This window comes from Felis catus, chromosome F2, assembly GCF_018350175.1.
Source record: "Felis catus isolate Fca126 chromosome F2, F.catus_Fca126_mat1.0, whole genome shotgun sequence".
Taxonomy (NCBI): domain Eukaryota; kingdom Metazoa; phylum Chordata; class Mammalia; order Carnivora; family Felidae; genus Felis; species Felis catus.
In genome coordinates this window covers 58,446,700-58,462,484 of record NC_058385.1, presented here as the reverse complement: position 1 = coordinate 58,462,484, position 15,785 = coordinate 58,446,700, and the positions used below count along the sequence as shown (strand labels likewise).

The window sequence follows — 15,785 nt, the reverse complement described above, 5'->3', positions numbered from 1 at the left end:
ACTCCTTGAAAACTTCTCACATGAGATATATTTATGAATATCTCATATTTTTCTCTCCTTTCCTTCTTTTCCTAATATTTTGTTAGATCATTTCTACAGTTCCATAGCTTAAATTGTTAACATCCTCTTATATCATCATAATTCTATTTGCTTCATATTTCACTTTTATTTTATTCCATGCTGATCCTTAGTCTTTACATAGACTAATTTTCTATCTCTTCTTGATTGGTTGAGTGCTACATTCTAGCAGTTGCCTAAGAAGGACTCTAGGAAAATTATTTCTTATGTTCAATATTTTGGTAGCCATTTTATAATGATGGGCAGTTTGGCTAGGTATAAACCATTTAGCAAGCTTTTCTTAAGCACAAAAGTCACACCATTGTTTTCATGTGCTGAATATTGAGGTGGAAAAATCTGAGTGAACTCTGATTTTTCTCTAAGAAAAAATAAATAAATCTTTCACTTGAATGCCCAAATGATTTTTATCTTTCTTATCTTATCATCTTACTTTAATTTTTTAATGTTTGTTTACTTTTTTTGAGAGAGACAGAGATAGGCAGAGGTACTAGCAGTGGAAGGGCAGAGAGAGAGGGAGACACAGAATCTGAAGCAGGCTCCAGGCTCTTAGCTGTCAGCACAGAGCCTGACCCGAGGCTTGAAATCAGAGACCAAGAGATCATGACTTGAGTGGAAGTCAGACGCTTAACAGACTGAGCCACCCAGGCGCCCCAAAATGATTTTTTATTTTAATTAGATTAATATTAACTAGAAGGTTACTTCTTTATTTATATAAATCTTTGGGATTTGGGTTTTTTTTGGGGGGGAGAGTCAATTATTCCTTGCATGTGGTATCTTAGTGATCTCTATTTGCTGTGATAATTTGCTTTTTCTAGAATGTCATAAAAATAGATATTTTATAACCCCATACTTCTTTCACTTGGCATATCTTTTAAATTGATCCATTGGATCCACTGGATCCAATTGATCCAATGGATCCATTGATCCATTTTCAGCTGCAAATGTCAATTTCTGCTGACAATTAGTATTATATTGTATCAACATACAGAATACATTTCTGAGAGTATCTGCTCCTTTTGAGGTTGTTTCCAGTTTGGGGATATTACAAATGAAGCTGCTATAAATATTAACTTCATAGTACATAAACATTAATCTCCTTTAAGTAAATACCTAGAAATAAAGTTGGTAAATTGTATGGTAAGTATATGTTTAATATTGTAAGACACTGATACATTTTTTGAATGTAGCCTTACCATTTTGCATTGCCACTAGCAACACATTAGACTTCCATTTATTTCATCTTCCTGTCAAAACTTCCTGTTATCCAACATTTACTTTTTATTTTTAAACAGCTTTACTGAAGTATAGTTGATATAAAAAATTATACCTATTTAATGTATACATTGAAGAGTTTGGACGTATGCCTATACCCATAAAACCATCACCACAATCAAGGTAATGGGCATAGATATTATCTCCGAAAGTTCCTTTGTGCCTCTTGTTTTGTTTTGTTTTAGTTTGGTTTGGTTTTTTTGCATATGTTAAGAACAATTAACATGAGATTTAACCTCATGACAAAATTTTAAGTGCAAAACACAGTATTGTTGATTATAGACAATATGCTATACAGACCTCTAGAATTAATTCAAGTTGCATAACTGAAACATTTTATGCCTTTTACTTATTTTTTATGTTTATGCCAGATTATTTAAGCAATAATTGGAAAATATAATTGTAAGTATTTAAAATGTACAATATGATGATTTTATATATATATATATATATATATATATATATATATATATGGTAAAATGTTTAAAGTAAGATAATTAACACACCCATTATCTCACAGTTTTTTGTTTGTGTATGTTTGTTTTTCGGTAGTAAGAATGGTTAAGATCCGCTCTTACAAAATTTAAAATGCACAATATTATATTATTAACTATAGTCTCCATGCTGTATATTAGATCTTCAAAAATGGTAACTAAAACTTTGTACCTTTTGACCTAAATTTCCCCATTTCCCTTTTCCACCCCCTTAGACCCTGGCAACCACCATTCTATTCTCTGTTTCCTATGTAATGGGGATGATATGATGATTATAATTATTTTTCCACAAGTGAGTTATATCATATAGTATTTGTTCTTTGCTGTCTGGCTTATTTCATTTAGGATAATGCCTTCCAGATTCATCCGTGATGTCACAATTGGCAGGATTGCCTTTTTTAAATGGTTGATAATAGTTCATTGTGTGTGTGTGTGTGTGTGTGTGTGTGTGTGTGTGTGTACACATGTTTTCTTTATCCATTCACCCATTAAAAGACATTTAGGTTGTATCCATATTCTGGCTATTGTGAATAACTGCAATGAACATAAGAGTCTGGATATCTCTTTGAGATGCTGATTTTATTTCCTTAGGATATATATCCAAGAGTAGGATTGCTGAATCACATGGTAGTTCTATTTTTGGGGGGTGGGGGTGGGGGGAGAACTACATAGAGTTTTGCATAATGGCTGTAACATTTGCATTCCTACGAACAGTTTACAAGGGTTCTAATTTCTCCATATTCTCGTCAATATTTGTTATCTCTTGTCATTTGATACGAGATATTTGAGGTGATGTCTCATTGTGGTTTTGATTTGCATTTGATATTTAGTGATGTTTAGCATCTTTCCATGTACCTGTTGGCCATTTGGATATTTTCTTTGGAAAAATCTCTATTCAGGTCCTTTGTCTACTTTTTATTTCAATTGTTTTTTGTTTGTTAGTTTGTTGCTGTTGAGTTGTATGAGTCTCTTATATATTTTGGGTATTAACCCTTGTCACATATATAGTTTGCAAATATTTTCTCCTATTCAATAAGTTGACTTTTCAATTTGTTTCCTTTGCTGTGTAGAAGCTTTTAAATTTGATGAGTCATTTGTTTATTTTAGCTGTTGTTGTCTGTGCTTTTAATGTCTTACCCAAGAAATCACTGCTAAGACCAATATCAAGGAAATTTCTCCTATGTTTTCTATTAGGACATTTATGCTTTCAGTTTTTACATTTAAGTTTTTAACCCATTTGGAGTTAATATTTTTGAGTGGTGTAAGATTGCGGTCCAATTTCATTCTTTTGCATGTGGATACCCATCTTTCCCAAATACCACTTATTGAAGAAACTATGTTCTTGAACCCTTGACAAAGATTAGTTGGCACCATATGTATAGGTTTATTTCTGGGCTCTCTATTCTGTTCCATTTGTTTATATGCCTGTTTTATGCCTTTACCATGCTACTTAACTATCATTGTCATTTTTGCTGGCATTTCCCTGATGACTAATGGTATTGATGATCTTTTACTGTGCTTATTTTCCAATTTACCCTCATGTGTTTTTAATGATAGAAACAGTTGCTCCACATCAGCCCCAGCAATTAGAATTATCAGTGTTTAACTATTCCAGTGGGTATGTAGTGGCATCTCATTGTGAATTTAATTTCCTCGATGACCAATGAGATTGGCCAATATTTCACATATTCATTGGCTTTCTGTGAAGCACTGTTTGTTCAGGCCTCTTCTTCATTTTTTAAATTTAATTATCTTTGTTCTTATTGGAATGAATGAGTTATTTTCATATCCTGGAAAATTCAGCTTATGTGTTGGAAGTATCTTACCCCAGTCTGTGGCTTGGCAGTTCCTAAATCAAAGCTGTCTTTAGATACACCTTTTAATTTTTTTTAACTTAGAACTTCATATATCCTGTTTAAGAAGTATTGCCATATGTCAAGGTTTTTATTTTTCCTATATTTTTTCTATAAGCTATAATGTTAAACACTTTATATCTACAATTTATTATGAACTAGTTGTGGATGCTTTGAGAAAAGAGTCAAGTTTCATTTCACTTTTTCTATGGTATAGCCAGTTGACTCAGGACCATATTTTGGAAAGCCTAACTTTTTTTTCTTCCTATTCCACAGTGGAACTTTAGTCATAAACCAAGAATGGTTCTGTTTCCTGAGTACACATTATATTTGCTTATCTATTTGTTTATCCTTTCACAAATGCCCCACAGTTTACATTACCATAGCCCAAAATTTCAGAATGTAGTGGATAAAGATGGAAGGGGCCTTAGTATCTTCAAATTAGCAGATTCAATTTGATTTTTATGTTTCTGAAAATATCCCAACAACTTGACACTGACTGTACAATATTCCTCTCTTTTTCTTTTATTTTCTGTTTTGCTCTATCATGTCCCTTTTTCTTGTTCCTTTTCCTCCAAAGGATCCCTGGAATCAACCTTTCTCAATCAGCAGCGAATGGTAAGTATATTTTCTAACTTATATTTTTAATATGTTTATTTGTGTGGGAGAGTCTAGTGACATGATGGCAAAGAATAAAACTCTTACTCTTCCTGCTGCCTGAGGAAGATTATAAGTATAAAAAAGATAAGAGACTAAAAACAGCATTCTGGCAATTCAGGCAAATTGATTCCTTACCTTCAGAACTATGGGACCTATATTCTCAGAGAAAAGACAGTAAATTGCTCAAAGCCATCTAATAACCTGATACCAACAAAACAAATAAGGTGATAAATTTATGGAGTAATGGGAATAAATATTCTAAATGATATTCTATGACTAAGCTATATATTCTTATTACCTCCTGCACATTTTTGGACTTATAATTACTAGAATTTCAACTGAAAACTATAATGACAAAGGAAGGCATGCTATGATAAAATTATGGTATTTAGAATAATGCAACATTTATAAAGGTGAACTATAGTTTTTACTGTATCAATGCAGACCTAAGGCTTTAAAACTCTAATTTTAGGATCATCTCCTAGTCCTAAATCTCGGTCACCTTTAGTGGCCATTTGTTTTCTTAAGACACAGCAATGAGTGATAAGGTTGCATAGAAACATGGAAATTGCATACCATATTTCACTTTACAACTCTATTGATTTTATGCAGGATGTAGGAAAGGGAGACACATACCAGCATAGGAGGATATGATCTTATAACCCAGAAAAAGTTAAGATGCCTTGCCATAAAAATAGCATTGCCTGTTGTGACAAGTTGAAATGTTGGAAGAGTACAATGTGCCTAGGTTTACTATGAAATAACTGCAAAATTTTCAGTATTATCCCTACAGCAAGACACTTTCAAAAGTATAAAATAACACAACTGAATAAAGCAATCTTGGCTTTGCATGTTATCGTCAACCCAGTTCAAATAACACCAGTATCTCAATAATACTAATTAAGTGTCAGTTACTGGTCTATATTAATTGTAGATAATTATTGAAAGATAAGCTTTGCTACTAACTCCTCTGTCCATAAATCATTATGTATATCACTGATGTCCGTCATGATCAGTGACCAATTATAACACTTCTGAAGTCTGTCTATAATTGGGTACTGTCTTATTACTGAGTTCATGCAAAAACAAAAGTTGTATTTGTATTGCCTCCTTATCTCCATGTGATAAACCCACTTGACAGTTTACCAGAATGAATCATCAAAAGAGGGATATGAAGGGGTGCCTGGGTGGCTCAGTCAGTTAAGTGTCTGGCACTTGATTCCCGCTCTGGTCATGAACTTACAGTCTTGGGATTGCGCCCAAGGACTCTGTGCCTTGGACTCTGGGCAGACAATGCAGAGCCTTTTTGAGATTCTATCGCTCTGCCCCTCTCCTCCTCTCTCTCTCTCTCTCTCTCTCTCTCTCTCTCTCTCAAAATAAATAAATAAACATTTTTTTTTAAAGAGGGATTTGGCCAAAATCCGAAAGGTGATAATTCTGGATATGAAATTTGAGTGGAATTTAAGTGGAGTTACAGAAGAAAGAGCAGACGGTGGTGATGTTGGCATTGCTAGTTTGAGAGACTCTAGTCTTCACCGAAGGAATTTATTGAGGGTGAGCTTATCAACCTAAATGAAAAAAGTTGTTGTGAATAAAAAATTATGAAGTCTCAGAGGTTGCGAAGCCTAAAACAAAACAAAACAAAACAAACAAAACATACACACACACACACACACACACACACACACACACACTAATGGAACTCTTGGAGATATTTTGTGACATTTGAAGCTCTAAGCATAAAATTTTGAAAGCTGATCTCAGAACTTAGAAATTCTCATGACAATTTCCAATACATATAAAGGATATACTGTATTGTAAGGCATAAAATGAGAAGACAAGTATTGTTCCAACTATTGTTGGTAAATTTTTATGAAGAAATAAAACATTTTAATTTTTAACACTTCTAATATTTTAAGTTACACTAAACTAAGTAAATATTAACTTTCCTTTTTCACTTCACTATGCATGTATACCAATAAAAGTGTTTTTAATGTTGTAATAATTTTTTTTAAATTTATGGACAATTGTATTTTTCCCATTGATTATTATGATCACTATTCATAGCTTTAGCTTGCATTTTAATTTTTCTGCACTACTGTGCAAAGTGAGGGTGGTATGTATCATCCTCAGGTGATTTATTTGTTGGTAGAATTTGTGTCCACAATAAAAACTATAGCCAGAAATGCAAAATATTTACATTCAACTAAGAGGGAATTGTTCAAGAAGACTAATGCACACTATTCCCTTTTATTTCTGGCTTAAAACTATATTGGGAGCCTTCCTAAAAGTGAGGGCCTGAAAGTTTGGAAAATTTTGTTTCCTTTTCCAAAGATTAGTTGCTCTTTGAAGAAAAAAAAGAGTAGAAGGAATGGGAGACAGGTGACAAAATTATCTTCACAATTATGAAGAAAATAGAGGTAGACTCCTGGGAGCCATTAATTAAGTCATTCACTCATTTAACAAGTATTTTCATGAAGTGCATAAAAATTAGTTAAATATGAGGGACATTACAGCATAGATATATCCAAAGGTTTAGTCAGTGTCAAAATTTAAAGATGCAAGGAAAAATCTGGAGAGCAATTACCTTGAATAGGTGAGAAGAAAATGGAAGGTTTAGCTTTAGATCAAAGTAGAGGTAGTTCATGCATAGTAATGAGGAGAGAAAAGAGAATAGAAGACTCTAGATAGAGCCAGTTTGTCTTTTTTGGAAGTAGGAAACTAAGGCAGTTCTCTCTATATATCTTTTTTTCTTTTTTTGCAGTGAAATCATAAGGATGGTCATTAGTGAAGATGAACAGAGAGTAGGGACTGCTTGTAATTGAAAAGGTAAAAAGATATGAAATAGCCATCACAGACTGATAAATTAGATTGACTCTGAAAATATGAAAGGGTTGCTGGGAAATTGCAAGGGGTCTTTTGGGGTCATAAATTCAAAGTAAAGTGATTTGCACGAGATCCCTTCCTTTTTCCCTTCCAGTCATGTTCATTTCTTTTAATATATCTAAACAGAAGCAGGCATCATTTTACTGGTTTACACTTTTTAAAATAAGTTCTTTGATGGAAATTAAGGAAGGGAAAGGAAATAATCAAGGTATGCATATGGATAAAAGCATGGACCATAAGATCTAAATAAGATAAAAGGAAGTCATGACTTGGAGAATGATGATATGGGGTAAAGTTAAGGAACTAGCTATCCCCATTATTTGAAATCTTATCAAACTGAATAATACTAAGAGGAAATCTGCTAGACTTGGGGAAGTAGTGGTGAAATGATGAGAGTATAGAAATACATGTTTTACTAGTTAAGTAACAGGTAATGACGAATTTTATTTTATTGTTTTTTAAATTTTTTAAATGTTTATTTATCTTTGAGAGAGAGAGAGAGAGAGCAAGAGAGAGAGAGTGCGTGCACAAGCAGGGGAGGGACATAGAGAGAGAGGGAGGCAGAGGATGCAAAGCAAACTCTGTGCTGACAGCAGACAGCCCCATGTAGGGCTCGAACGCACAGAGAGATCATGGCCTAAGCTAAAGTCAGACACTTAACTGGCTGAGCTACCCAGGTGCCCCAAATAATGACAAATTTCAGTGCATGGCCACAGAAGTGGGCTGGTAAATTTGGACAGAAAACAAGGTCTTAGGGAAGGGTTTAGAGACGTGAGTGGTTGGATCCAGTACTAGATGAGTTATCTCTGTGTATACTGAATATAGTCTTAATAATAATTAGAAATGTGGTAGAGAGAAGTGCAGTGAGGTGGTGGTAAAACAGGACATAACCTAGTAGGTTAAAGAAGTGTGTGTATTGACTTGATTAGATTAAAAATGATAATCTATTGATAATAAGTTATATTTAATACTTTATTCTTTGAACTGATCTTTTTGTGTCTTTGTGTAATGAATTATGCAATGTCGTGTTAGGAGGGTGTAGAGAGATATCTTTGCAGATATGAACTGGGGTCTGTAGACCACCATTTAATTTTCTCTCCTTAATGTTCAACTTAGGGTTACAACTACGTTGCAAACAAGTGAGAGGCAACTTAATTTAACAAGGAATTATGACTGTATGAAATATGGAGGTTTCTTTCAACCTAAATAAATTATATTCATTTAGTTTTTAATAAACCCTATTTCTGTTATTAGTTGACAGCCTAGTACCTTAATAAGGACAGACAACATTGGAACTTGTGTTTAGAAATAATTAGGAAGTTCTAGGTTGAAACTATTTGCAGTGAGAGGCAATTTGAAAAATAGAGGAAACTGTAAAAATATCAAAGGCAAAAAGCAGTCTTAACTAATGAAACAAGTGAAAGGCACTTAAAGAATAAACACACTTTTTTCTTGATGTGAGTAACTGATCTCAGGTATTACTCAAAGAAGCTCATTGCATTTCCCCAGTATTATTTTTAAACTCATTTTCCAAATAAGAGCAGTTTGCATAAAAATATATTTATTTTATTAAGTTCATTAATTTATTTTGAGACAGGGAGAGGAGGGGCCAGAGAAAGATAGAATCCTGCACTGACAGAGGCGAGCCTGATGTGGGGATCTATCTCAGGAACTGATGAAGACCTGAGCTGAAGCCAAGAGTCGGACACTTAACCAACTGAGCCGCTCAGGCACCCCATAAAAATGTGTTCAAAACCAAAACGTACCTGACTATAATTGACTCTTTGATGTTCTAAATACATTTGAGATTTAGGCAACTAAGACTTTTCTTAAATGCATCATTTCCCATTGTGGTAGCAATGGAAAGAACTGTGGGGTGGGACCTTCTCTGTTCCATCTTGGTCTCTTCTGTGCAGAACCAGTATTATAAGATTCCTATAAGAACTTCTAATTTAGTGAATTGGACAAATGACTAATCAGTCACTGCCAGGATCATTCAAATATTTTATTTTATTTGTCCTTTTCTAAAGAAATGTTTTCTCCCGTTCAATTAGTTGTCTTTGTGTCATGCACTAATCGATGGAATATATTAATCATGTGATTTTAAATCCATGTCTTTGCTCATTTGTGTATGGTATTTTTGCACACTAGCTAGTAAGGTAGCAAATCCAAATATTTAAAAAATTCTCAATTTTAATTATTCCAAACATGTGCAAATTTATTTGGATGAAATACCTCAAAGAATGAAACTGGAGTAAGGGAAAAGTGGCAGTTCTGTGAGGTTTCACAGAACATAGAATAACCATTCCATTTTGTATGGTTATCTATATCGTTGTGACATGTAGAGATTAAGGGCTGAAACCCTGGGGATTTAAATACAAAAATCAATGCTTTGAATTTTATTTTGGGAGAAAATTGGTAGTATCATTTCCTAAAGATAAAATAACATAAATTTAACATTCCTGTCATTAAAATAGAACCAATAATTTAAAAAATCACATAAAATCACATAATGATATCTTCTTACTATATTTCATATTTTAAAAGACTCCATAAGGGAGGAGATTCTATAAACTAAATACAAATATTTCATTTTGGCATAAGACATAGATATTGGCTAAAAATGGGGTCCTTTGTCTAGTTGCTCTTTAAAAGTTGATAAATGAAAGGTAACTTCCAGTAATGCTACAACATGTAGTGAGTCATGTGTTTTTCAAATTCTCAGAAATAACAACATTCACTGCTTTTGTTAAACATATATTAGCTTTAGTGCCAACCTTTCTTTAAGACTCCAGGATTTGTATATTTTTAAATTCTTTTTATTTAAGTGAACCTGTAGAGTATACATAGGATGCATAGCCAAAATCTACCATTCATAGACTGACACTATAAGAAATAATTTATATTTGGGAATACTTTACATAATTTTATTTGGCCTATCAATTAATAAACATTGATTAATTGTACTTCATCATAAAATAAAAGATATGTACCTGGCACATATTACCTTATTATATCCCAAACAAATAATCCCTGTTCTAAATTTAATGAAGTCATGTATTTTCATTTTGGGATAACAACAGCCAAAAAAAATCAGTAACTGATCAAAATAATGTATACACCTGTTAGTAATATTGTGGATACTAGTAAAAATTTTTAAAATTTAGATTTCTATAAAATTTGTCATGAATTTGTTTTTTAGTTTTTATTTTCATTCAAGTTAGTTAACATACAATGTAATATTAGTTTCAGGTGTACAATATAGTGATTCAGTATTTTCATAAAACACCAGGTGCACATCACAAATGCATTTATTAATTCCCATCACCTATTGAACCCATCTCTGCTCCCACTATCCCTCTCATAAACATTGGTTTGTTATCTGTAGTTAAGAGTCTGTTCCTTTTCTCTTTCTTTCTTTCTTTCTTTCTTTCTTTCTTTCTTTCTTTCTTTCTTTCTTTCTTTCTGAGTTTCAACTTTTAATTTAAATTCCAGTTAGTTAACATACAATGTAATACTAGTTTCAAGAGTAGATTGTACTGATTCATCACTTATATATAACAGCCAGTGCTCATCACAGCTAGTGCCCTCCTTAATACTAATCACCAATTCAACCCATCACCCTGCCCATCTCCCCTCCAGACACCCTCAGTTTGTTCTCTATAGTTAAGAGCCTGTTTCATGGCTTAGCTCTCTTTTCCCCCCATGTTCATCTGTTTCATTTCTTAAATTCCACATATGAATGAAATCATATGGTACTTGTCTTTCTCTAATTTATTTCTCTTAGCATAATACTGTGTAGCTTCATCCATGTTGTTGTAAATGGCAAAATTACATTCTTTTTTATGGCTAAGTAATATTCCAGTGTGTGTGTGTGTGTTTGTGTGTGTGTGTGTGTGTGTGTGTGTGAGTGTGTGTGTGTGTACATATACCACATCATCTTTATCCACTCATCAGTGGATGGACACTTGGGCTTTTTCTATAATTGGCTATTTGATAATGCTGTTATAAACATCAGGGTGCATGCATCCCTTTGAATTAGTATTTTTGTATCCTTTGGGTAAATATATAGTAGTGCAATTTGCTGGATCATAGAGTAGCTATACTTTTAACTTACTGTTTTCCAGAGTGGCCGAACCTGTTTGCATTCCCACCAACAGTGCATGAGTTCCCCTTTCTCCACATCCTAACCAATACCTGTTGTTTCTTACGTTGTTTTTATCCATTCTGACAGATTGAGGTGATACTGTAGTTTAGTTTGTATTTCTTTGATGATCGTGGTGTTGAGCATCTTTCCATGTGTCTGGTGGCCATCTGTATGTCTTCTTTGAAAAATGTCTATTCATGTCTTCTGCCCATTTTTAAATGGATTATTTTGTTTTGGGTGTTGATGTTATGAATATGTTTCAAATGAGCTAGATATTTGCACAGTTGTTTTCTATGGTTCTATGGCCACTAACAAAATGTTTCCATAGGTTCAGGTAATATGAACCAATATATTTGACCAGAATAAAGCAAATTAAGGTAGTATTATATAAGTGAAAATGATACTAATACATACTGACATTTGACTTTTAATCAGTATTTCATACTTAGTCATACTGGGACTTGCGTTTTATACAGATTTTTAAATTCAGTATTAATAACGATCATCCAAAGTACTCATTCTACCCACATTTTATAAATGAGAAAGTTAAGACGTAGTTAACTAATTTGAGCAAAATAACCTAGTTGATAAATAATGAGCAAAAGTTTTATTCAAACTATCTGAATTCCAAGCTTTACTGTTCTCCTTACTGTCTCCAAGTAAATGTCATATTGCTTACTTATCCTGATAATTCTGAGATGCTATGGTAACATCTTATATTTTATAACAATAAAATGGTATTATTTTCTAATCAAAGAGACAATAAATACTCATTTTAGAAGCAATAAAATACAAAAATATAGAAGAAAAATCATCCACATTAGCCAACCTAACTTTGAACAGTGTTCAATTTTGAGAGACAATCTTCAGATATTTGTCTCTGGTTGTATTTGTAATACTTATATATGTGTCCACTGATCATATTTGTCTGTACAGTTGCATTGGTTTGATAGGGCTGGCATAACAAAGCACCATAAACTACGTAGCTTAAACAATGGATATTTATCATACCTCAGTTCTGGAGGCTAAAAGTGTCAGAATAAGGTGTTAGGAGGGCCATGCTACCTCTGAAGGCACTAGTGAAAGGTATGTTCAGAACTCCTAGCCTCTGGTAGTCCTTTGGTTTATTAAAGTATAATTCCAACATTCATATGGCATTTGTGTGTGTGTGTGTGTGTGTGTGTGTGTGTGTGTCCAAATTTCCCTCTTTAAAAGCCATTAGTTATATTACATTAGGGGTCCACCCAACTCCAGTATGACCTCATCTTAACTAAATGCAATTGTAATGACCCTATTTCCATTAAGGTCACAGTCCACATTTAGTCTTTCTGGAGTTAATTTCAATATTTTTTTCCCAGTGACTATTTTTTGTTTCTCAAGCTAGTTATGGATTTTTTAATATGTATGTTACATATATATTAATTTGCAGTACATATGTTACATATATTAATATTTAGTATATATATGTATATATGTATATAACTGTGACAAATAAAGAGTTTTTGTGAATGTATATGCAAGTTCATGTACATGTGACACATATGTACATGTCAATTTCAGGAATTTGAAGTAAAGTGCAATAAGGCAAGTCTGCTCCATTGTTTTATTGATCTGTTCTCTCTTACCAGTTCTGAATTAGCTCACATATGCCTCATACAGCTATTTGCCAAATAAAAATAGAGTATAGTTAAACAAAATGAAATCATTCATGTAGGTAAACACCAATGCTAACTATGGAATACAGAAATTGAATAACTTTAAATGATTTAAATACTCAGTCTATTGAAATGATTGACAAATAGAAGACAGTTGCAGGTGGTTTTTGAAACATATTCAGTCACTTAATTAATCAGGCAATTCTAAATTGGTTCAACTAAAGTTTAATAAGCATTGGATTAGTCTCTACAGTGGAAATTTCAGTTTCTTACAGTGAAGGTTCATGGCTTCATTCACACACACAGACTATTATAGTCCTACTCAATGTGCATCCAGCAAATCTCAATGTTGATAAGGGACTGTTCCATAGCCATTAACTGATCAATTAATTAAAGCATTTGAGGAGACAATGGCTTACTCCAAATATGTTTAAAAACAATTATCACATTTTACATCTTATAAACTCTAATTTCCTTGTTAAATTATGAATACTGCATATAGTAAGCTTACTTTAATAAACACATAAAAACAGTGTTAAGGTGTTACTCTTGTATAATTATTCAATATTAGATTCAGAATATTTTAGCTTTTGCTAGACCCAAATATTTAAGTCTGTTTAGAAAAAGGGCAAAGCATCAATTAGCAGAGGGCTGTGTAGCCTGTAAAATATTTTCAAAAGCTACCAGGAGCCCCAATCTCCATAAAGAAAGCAAATTCAGAGTAAATGAAACCATTCCTGAGAAAGGCCTAGGGAGTGTAACAGAAAAAAAAAAGCGTAGAAATAATATGAATTACCAAATTAAAAACTTAATCACTTGGGTAGGCAACGAATCCCTCATTGGATCAGAAATAACTACCATGGGGTGGGACAAAGCTCATGTAGAAATAGCTTTCTGCAATATTTTTTTCTTTATCCTTAGGAGAGACAACCACAGTAAAAGCCTAATAGGAATTCGCCTAAAATACTTTATCATCCTCCATGCTGCATTTAATAGAAAGTACTGTCTGTAAAAGCTCTAGGCTGTATCATTAGGGTAAAAATTTATGTCAAGCCTTGATATCCAAAGGAAACAACTGAGGCAAATTCAGAGACCTTTCAGCAAACACAGCTAACCCAGAATTATGCTATGGATCTGAGTCCAACGAGATGATGCCAGAACCCATCTTAATCAGTTTAATTTTTATATATATTTTTGGAAAGAGTACAGTGCCAGTCTTCAGACTATAGAGGAATGAGACAGATTAAAATAGTGAAAAGATTGGCAATTATTATGTCCATTACAATAACAGATTCAAGGGGTACCTGGGTAGCTTCAGTTAAGCATTTGACTCTTGATTTTGGCTCAGGTCATGATCTCATAGTTCATGAATTCAAGCCCCCTGTCTGGCTCCATGCTGACAGCACAGCACAGAGATTGTTGGGGATTCTCTCTCTGCTCCTCCTCCCCCCAACCAACCCCACCACTCATGTGCATGCATGCTCTCTGTCTCCCAAAATAAGTAAACATTAAAAAAAAAATTGAAACACTGATACAGGTTTGTGCTTAGCATTTCTTCTATCTTGTTTTAAAAGATAACTTGTCTGCTTTTCAAAGCAGTGGTTTTATATATGTACTCCTTTGAGCACTGTTATGTATTAAGTAAGATACTTATATAGTGCCAATCCCCCACCACCAATCCACCACTATTCTACAAGAACTACTCTAGGTTTGTAGTTTTACTTATCAAGTGTTTAATCACTTCAGCTGAAGATACAGATTTGAGGCTTAAAGAAGTTCAGAAGTTAGCTAATGTATACTTTTATTAATAACTATAATTTATCAAGCAAACACTATGTATTAGGCCATGGGTTAAGTATTTTCTATGCACTGTATGTTTTAATCTTTTGAATAAAAGAGCTTCTCAATTGGGTACATAAAGATGAGAGGAAACTGTGGAAGGTGGAGATATTGAAAATAGGGAAGGAAAATTAAAAATATAACCACAAAAAACACACATTATTTTTTAATGTTTAGTAGTTTATAACTTTTAAAATTATTTCCTAAATTTTAAATTAAAGGTTATTTCCTAAAATAATAAGGTAAAGTTAAAAGTTATTAAAAGCTATTTCGTAAAATAATATGATAAAAGCTAGATTCTCAACTTATGAATATATTTTACTTTTAACTTATAAATGAACATATACTACCCTATACATAGAAACAGACAGGTATAGATATAGATATCAATTTGTAATAGATGTTGTTCTTTGAGGCAAGATAAATTTTTATAGTTTAATACTTCCTTATTTTCACCATGGAATTTAAATCCTAAATTTATCTCAAATTTAGCAAAAGAAAAATTATCTGTTTAAATAGATTACAAAATCAGTCTAACAGTTATTAATTAGTTGGAATCCCATAATTGGATTCTTTTTTCCCTCTTTTCCCTTTTTCTTTTCATTTAAGCTTTTTTTCACTTTAGTTGTTTATATTAATTTTAGCATCCTTCTTCCTTCAGATACTTTATTTAAAATTTTTATTTTTATTTATATTTATTGTTGTGAGAGAGAGAGGGAGAGAGAGCAAGCAGGGGAGGGGCAAAGAGAAAAGGAGACATAGAATCCGAAGCAGGCTCCAGGCTGAGCTGATAGCACAGAGACTGAAGCAGGGCACGAACTCATGCACTGCGAAATCACGACCTGAGCTGAAGTTGGATGCTTAACCAACTGAGCCACTCAAGCATTCCCTTCAGATACTT

General features: G+C 33.0%; 2 long non-coding RNA genes across 5 annotated transcripts in view; one reads left to right on the top strand and one right to left on the bottom strand.

Annotated features, from left to right (window-relative positions):
• Positions 1 to 15,785, bottom strand: part of LOC109496175 — a 593,347-nt gene that overhangs the window by 67,321 nt on the left and 510,241 nt on the right. The gene's annotated exons all lie outside the window — the stretch shown is intronic.
• Positions 1 to 15,785, top strand: part of LOC123383138 — a 52,188-nt gene that overhangs the window by 21,085 nt on the left and 15,318 nt on the right. Inside the window, exon 2 of the long non-coding RNA XR_006592549.1 lies at positions 4,278 to 4,315. This is a non-coding gene — a long non-coding RNA (uncharacterized LOC123383138). The remainder of the gene's footprint in view (positions 1 to 4,277; positions 4,316 to 15,785) is intronic.